An 8276-nucleotide genomic window follows, 5' to 3' on the forward strand; every position below is an offset into this window, starting at 1 on the left:
GCTATTTACAGTCTTTTCACTTCAGAGTAGAGATCTTCACCCCCACCAGGTCATGGCCAGGGGCGTGGAATGGGTTCAGTTCTGGGCTTCGCCCTCTTATTAAACTGCTGGCCTGGCCAGGACCTGGGAGGCTGAGTTAGTGGGAGTGAGGCAGGAATTCCAATTCAGTGACAGACGTCTGTGGAGTGCTTACTGTGTGCCAGCCGATGCTCTGCATGTTTTCCTATGTAATGTCTTCACCCCCACCAGGTCATGGCCAGGGGCGTGGAATGGGTTCAGTTCTGGGCTTCGCCCTCTTATTAAACTGCTGGCCTGGCCAGGACCTGGGAGGCTGAGTTAGTGGGAGTGAGGCAGGAATTCCAATTCAGTGACAGACGTCTGTGGAGTGCTTACTGTGTGCCAGCCGATGCTCTGCATGTTTTCCTATGTAATGCTGCTTTAAGAAGCTGTGTTCTGTCCTAGCCAGTTTGGCTCAGTGGATAGAGCGGCCGGCCTGCAGAAGGGTCCCAGGTTTGATTCTGGTCAAGGGCATGTGCCTCAATCCAAGGCCCTGGTCAGGGCGTATGGGGGAGGCAACCAGTCAATGTGTCTTGGATGTTTCTCTCGATCTCTCTCCCTCCCTTCTACTTTTTTTTTTATTTCTTTTTTTTCCCCTCCCCTCTACTCTTTCAAAAAAGTCAATGGAAAAATATCGTTGGGTGAGGATTAACAACAGAAAAAGCTGTGTCTGGGTCTCATCATTGCTCTTTTTCAGATAAGAAGTCAGAGCCCAGGTTAGAACTCTGTTCTGGTACTAGCCCCTCGGCTTTCAATTATTTATTAATTTCACAAAAAATTATTATGCACTTCCTATGTGTCAGGCACAGCGTCAAGGTGTTAGGGTTACAGTGATAAGAGATAGACACTATGGAATTCACAGTCAGCGGTGACATCACAGTCAGCAGTGACATCACGGTGGGGGTGCGATTGGGGTATGCAGCACCTTCATTCATTTCTTTGTTCAATCGACATTTCTCAGCCTTCTGTCAAGTACAAAGCACTGAAAGCCAAGTCCCCCAACCCAGACAGATTACTGGCCCCCACCTACATAAAAATTCTGGAACCACCACTGTTTACAATGAAGTAGGGGAAATAGACACTAAACAAATTATTGATCAAAGAATGATTTAATTACAGTTAACAGCGGTGGTGCGTGAGAGTACAGAGAGCAAAGGAGGGGGCACAGCCTGGGGCCTGGAGAAGTTTCTCTGCAGCTCAGATCTGCTGAATGCAGACTCAGCCAGGCTGGGCTAGGTGGCAGGAGGCCCAGAAGCAGGAAGGAGCTGTGGGGAGGGCTAGGGCAACTGAACATGCCAGGGGGACCCTCGTCCTTTGAGGAAGGGAGGAGGCGTCAGAGCCCAGGTTAGAACCCTGTTCTGGCACTAGCCCCTAGGCTTTCTGGCTCAGGGCGTTCAGCTATTTCAGTGTTGGAAGCTGGAGAACTTGCAAGAAATGTGCAGACAATGCCCGCAGACTGCTGGGGGTCAGCCCTACCCTTTCAAGCTCTGTAGCCTTGGATAAGTTATTCAGATTTGATGTGCCTCAGTTTCCTCCTTTGTAATATGAAAACTTACTACCAAAGGTTGAATGGAACTTGAATAAAATAATGCACATAAAGACCTTAGAACAGCTTTCGGCACATTTCGATGGTTATTTGACACATCCAGCCATTTTGATGCAAGGAATGGGTTAGAATTTTAAGAGGAGCCCATTTATCTAGGTCAGCGGTTCTCAACCTGTGGGTCGAGACCCCTTTGGCAGTCGAACGACCCTTTCACAGGGGTCGCCTAAGACCATCCTGCATATCAGATATTTACATTATGATTCATCACAGTGGCAACATTACAGTTATGAAGTAGGAACAAAAATAATTTTATGGTTGAGTCACAACATGAGGATTTAAAGGGCCAGAAGGTTGAGAACCACTGATCTAGGTGCTTCAAAACCTCAGAAAGAAAGAAAAAAATCTAAAGTGCAAAGTTTTCTTACCTCAGAAAGAAAAAAATCTAAAGTGCAAAGTTTTCTTTACGAATGAATAGGTGGGCCAGTAACACTGTGGCTGTCATTGCTGCTTTAACTGGGGCAGTATTTGCAGGACACAAGTTATTTTCAACTATGTGGCTCGGTATCTTTGGTTCACCAAAGAGTTGAGTTTAACCATGGCCAGTATAGGTCGTGAAGTTCATGGCAGCAGAGTATAATGCTGACTATATGCTGAATGATGGTCCTTTTGTGTCTATCTGGGAAGGGGATGTTAAGCGCTTGGTGACTTTGCATAATTCCTAATCTCTTCAAACTTCTATTGTAAAAGGGATAGTCCTAGTGTCTGATTCAGACAGTTGTTGTGAGCACTAAGCACATGATGTTTTTCAAGTACCTTAGCTCGGAGCCAGGTGCACAGCTATTTTTGTGGTCCTCATTGTTCTGTGTAACAGGGACATTGTAAAGATTTTAACTTGGTGATGAGAGTACAGATCACTAGCTTCCTCTTCTCCATCCTTCCTCCAAGACCCTTGTTTTCACTCTGCTGTGGAAAGTAATACAAAAGACATGTTCCTGAAGACCTCAGATAATTCAAGAGTGATTTCCTCATCAGTGTGAATGTAAAGTCAGACTTGTGTAGCGTCAGCTTTGGCAACAGAATCAAGGTTTTTGCGGGTGTATTTATATGGCATAGTTCAAATTTGCATTAGTTCAAATGCACATAAAATGCACGCATGCTGTCCATTTCAGATGTGGGAGCTAAATCCAGGGCAACCAGTGTGAGCATAGAACAGGAAGAGAAGAAAACATGGCTAAAAGTAAGTCCCCTTGGTTCTTGCTTACAAATCGCAGAAATGGGGACCGTGGGAGAAGCAGGGATCAAAAATGGGTGTCTGGACTCTGGAGGGGTCGGTGACTTTCTGGAGCCCCGCTCTTGGCTTTTATGCTCCATGTGGTGGATGGGACTGCACCCTTCTTCCTGACTTAACAGGTGTGCGTTGGCCACCTTTTCTCCCCTGGACTTCGTTTCTGCCACCTCATTTAGTCATTCATTCATTCATTCAACCAATATTTAAGCATCTTCTAGGTACCAGGTAGTATGGCAGGCCCTGAGGATAAAACAGCAAATAAGTTATAGGGATCCCTTGATACAGGTTAGTTTTCTGAGGGCAGCAGATAATAAAAAGTAAACACTCAGGTAATAGCATAATTACAAATGTTGGTCAAATCCACAAAGGGAATAAGAAGGGGATTTGACAGAGATTGGGGGAAGGAACTAGCCTTTTTAGGGAGATCAGAGAAAGCCCCTTTGGGCAGTCTAAAAGTTGAGGAACAAGAGCCATGCCCGTGCCCAGAAAAGAGGACACAGTGAGCGCAAAGACTAGGGCCGGTGGAAACTGGTGTGCTTCAGGACACTGACACCTTGGGCTTGAGACTGGAGTTGCTCATCTCTGCTTGAAGACCACACGGGGGCTGGCCCAGGCTCTGGACTCTGAAGTCCACGGCCAGCGCCCCGGCCTCAGGCCCTGGGAAGAATTTACAACCAGGCTCAGCCTATTTCCCACCTGCCCAGGGGCCCTGGGAAGGCACAGGCTTTCTTAAAACCAGTTGTTACAGAGCTGGGTGCAAAGCAATTCAACGGAGCAGAATTTCTTTCTTAGGTAACCTTTTTATTGAAGTATAACGTTAGTCGAACCATTTGAAATTGCTAATATGCAACCATTTTTCATGATTGTACAAAGACAGCAATTTCCTGTGATTCAGCATAAATACATTCAGCAAAGAGTGTAAGTCAGAAGTATACAACTCAATGAATTTTCTCAAAGTGGACACCACTGTGGAACTAGCGTCCAGGTCAAGAAACAGAACATTGCCAGCATTTTGCAGGCCCCACTCAGACTACTCCCATCACTATAACCATCACCATACCCTACCTCCACCCACAAGGGGGGTAATCACTATTTTGACTTTCGGCACTATAATATAACCTAATTTTTTATCTTCTATAAATGGAATTATACTGTAGGTACTTTTTTTGGTGAAATGTATTATGTTGTTGCATGTAGTTGTAGTTTCTTTTCATTGCTGTATGATATTCCATTCATTATATGACTATGGTACAGAATATTTATTCATTCTACTATTTATGGGCATTTAGATTGTCTCCAGTGCTTGCTTTTAAGAATACTGCGCCTGTGAATACTCTTGTACATGGCTTATGTTGAACACATGCTTGTATATCTGTGGATATATGCTGAGGATTGATTCAGCTTTAGTAGGTATTTCTAAACAGTTATCCAAAGTGGTTGTACTAATTCACACTCTCTGCACTACTTTATTCAATGCCTCCTTGCTGCCTAGCTCTTGGGCCAAGTTCTATGCCAAGGATGAATATGAGGATAGTAGTGGGGAGGGTACCTGACATGATTCATGGGATGAATCTCTGTGGAGTGATTAAGTGGACAAGTCTTGCAGCCAGCTGGGCCTAGATTTGAGTGTTACTCAGATCCTCTGTTTATCTACCACCTCTGTGACCTTGGGCAAGACACTCAGTGTCACTGAGCCTCAGGTCCTTCATCTATAAAATAAGTATAAGTATAGTGGCTCTTATCTCATAGAGTCTTTCACCCATTCCTTTACATGAGAAATGTTTGTAGAATGCCTACTATGGGCTAAGCTCTTTTCTGAGTACTGAGAATTCAGGGGTAAACTAGACAAAGGATACTTTGCCCGCATGACATGTATGTTCTAGTTATGGGAAACAGATAATGACAGAGCAAACAAATCATCAAAATAATTTCAGATAGTGACACATGCTATGGAGGCCATACAACAGGGTGCTGTGATCAAGCAATGGGGTGAGGGTGGTGGGGGAATCAGGGAGGTAGTAACTGAGCTGTGATCCAGATGATCAGCAGAAGGCATCCAGGGATGGTCTGAGGGAAAGGCACTCCTGGCCGGAGCCTTGCTGGTGCAAAGGCCATGAGGGAGGAACAAGCTTGGCGCATTGAGAGTTGCCGAGAGAAGAGTGATGTTGCTAGAATGGCCTGAGGGGAGGGCTGTTTGAGACAAGGCAGCAGAAATAAGCGGGAGCCTGGTCATGTAGGGCCTTGAAGGCCAAGGTAGAGTTTGCATTTTATTTTAATATCAGTGGAAGCCATTAGAGGGTTTTAAGCAGGGGACCAACATGCGCTAATTTACATGAAGATTAACAGAATATATATATATATATATATATTGGCAGAGAGTCTGGCATAGAGCGATGGTCAATAAATGTTAGTTGCTGCTACTGCTATTATTGTTCTTATTGATGCTCTTAAAGAATCTAAAAATTTTCATCCTCAATGAGGACGAGAAAGCCAAGGCATGGAGCCATTACCATCCACGTGTAAAGTCAATCAAGTCAAAGAACAGGATGTAGATATTATTAATCGGCGGAAATGCTTTTGGTTCCTTTCCCAAATGGGAATTTTAAGACAGGATTTTCTCTGTGGTTAGCAATTGTCTGGAGCCAACCACACTCAGCTCGTTCAGCCCCACTTTGCCAAAATGCCCAGAGTTCAGTCACTTGGGTGCCATTGGCTGCGGTCCTGCTGCCATTTAGGGCCCTTGGAAAGGCTCACCTGCTTTCTCTGCGTCTGATGGGCCAAGAATGGGGAGGCGCTCCCTTATCCTCCGCCGTAAGTGCTCACCGGGTTACTGAGATGCCACCAACTGTCCGGGCTTGGAGGCTCTCCCGCCACGTTCTTACATATAAATAGCCCAGGGAATGTTTTTATGTCCAGAAAAGGCCTTTGAAGGAAGCTGCTTTTAACGTCTCTCTGATACAGAGAACTGTCATGTTAATGATCTGTGAATGAATGAATGCAAATTGAGTAATGAAACTGGGCAAAGCTTCATAGGGTATATAACACTCGTTTCTGGGCAAAGTGCCCTTCTCTTAGTAAGGATGTTTTCATTCCTTCATTTATCAAACTTTATTGAGCTTCTGCTAGGTGCCAGGCATTATAGAGCAGTGAGCAAAAAAGGTGCCATCTTAGCCCTAATGGAGCTTCCAGTGTAGTGGGACATACATTCATCAAATAATTGTACAAATATAAATAGAAAATGACAACAATGGGAATTGAAACAAAAAATGGGAATTGAACCCAAAGCGTTTCCTGTGATTAATAAAATCTACATCCTGTTCTCTGATTTGATTGACTTTACACTCACAGATGGTAATGGCTCTGCAGGAGAGGTATTAATGCCCTGAAGGTATATAATAAAGGCCTGGGATTTGGGAAAGTTCCTCTAGTAAGTGTCATTTGAGCTCAGCCCAAAAGGATGAGTGGTGACAAGTAGGTTTGGGGGTTGGAGTGAAAAGTATTCCAGGCAGTGAGCAGCATATGCAAAAGTCCTGAGGTGGGAGGGAGTATGCATGGTGAATGCAAGGATATAAGAGAAAGCCATTGTGACTACAGGGCTGAAATGGGGTGGATTCTGGTTCCAGAAAGAGCTAGAGATATATGGTAGAGAGGACAGATTGTAAAAAGCATTGAAGGCTATGCTAGGATATATAATGCTATCCTTCTCAAGGACTGTGGGATGCTACTAAAAGGCTTGAAGCTGTGGAATCGAACCATGACCCCTGGTTCATAGGTCAACCCTCAACCACTGAACCACTGAGTGTGGCCACAGTGTGGAAAATAGATCGGAAGGGGCCAGAATGGGTTCTGGTAACTTCCCAGCCTTCCTTGGCCCTTTAGTACTAGAGGTGACAAAGGAGTGCTGTTTTTCCCAGTTTTAGGGTGTTGCACTATCCCCACATGTGTGCAAATAGTTCATTTGTCAAACGCTCCTCAAATGATCGAATTTGTTCTATTTGCCTTTATGGAGAAATCACCTTGGCTGGATAAAGCAGGAGCAAACTTTAGCAGCTACTTGACCTAACTCCTTTGTTTTCCTTGTAACAAACACATATTAACTGGATTTTGTTTTCTAGGCACTTTGACAAGCTATGGTTTTTTTTCAATGCAGAGCAGTACATTTCAGTTCACATGCATTTATGTAAAAATTGAAAATTACCAAATTAGTTAGATTTCTTTCTATCTTATTTTGTGCTATTTGTCCTGTGTATGTCTGTGTGTGTGTGTTTTTAAAAATATATTTTATTGATTTTTTACAGAGAGGAAGGGAGAGAGATAGATAGTTAGAAACATCGTTGGGAGAGAAACATTGAACAGCTGCCTCCTGCACATCTCCCACTGGGGATGTGCCCGCAACCCAGGTACATGCCCTTGACCGGAATCGAACCTGGGACCCTTCAGTCCACAGGCTGACGCTCTATCCACTGAGCCAAACCGGTTTCGGCCTCTGTGTGTTTAAGACTATTTTTTTTTCTAGACGTTTTAGATTTATAACAAAGTTGAGAGGAAGGTGCATATACCCCCTTTACCTGCATGTGTATAACCTCTCCTATGCCCTGACTTTTCTTTTTGCTTTCTCTTCTACTTTTTTGTCTTCTTATGGACTGAGGTTTTTTAAATTATACCATTTTTTTCCTCATTAATTGACTTGAAAATTAGAATCGATTTATTCATTTTAAAAATATACATTTTTATTGATTTCAGAGAGGAAGGGAGAGGGAGAGAGAGATAGAAACATCAATGATGAGAATCATTGATTGGCTGCCTCCTATACACCCCACATTGGGGATGGAGTCCACAACCTGGGCATGTGCCCTGACCGGGAATCGAACCATGACCCCTGGTTCATAGGTCTACCCTCAACCACTGAGTCATGCCGCTGGGCTCTATTTATTCTTTTAGTGGATCCCCTACATATTTAAAAATTACCATTTTTACCCTCTTAAACAATACTTTAACTCTTAAGTCTCTACCCCTCCACCTTGACGCCTCCTCCCCCCCATTTATATTCTGTTGTAGTCCTGTTTTCATTCTATCTTTTTTTTTTTTTTAGGACAGATGAAACATTATTGTTTTGTCTTTTTTTAAAATATGTTTTTATTGATTTTAAAGAGAGGAAAGGGGGAGAGAGAGAGAGAGAGATAGAGAAACATCAATGAGGGAGAAACATTGGTCGGCTGTTTCCCACATGCCTCCTACCAGGAATTGAGCCTGCAAACTGAGCATGTGTTCCTAATGGGAATCGAACCGGCAACCTCTTGATGCATGGGATGACACTCTATTATTACTTCTTTACACAGTCAAATGTTGTTCACTAGTGGCCTCCTTTCCATAAGAGCATCTGTC

This window comes from Myotis davidii, unplaced genomic scaffold (assembly GCF_000327345.1).
Source record: "Myotis davidii unplaced genomic scaffold, ASM32734v1 scaffold89, whole genome shotgun sequence".
NCBI lineage: Eukaryota > Metazoa > Chordata > Mammalia > Chiroptera > Vespertilionidae > Myotis > Myotis davidii.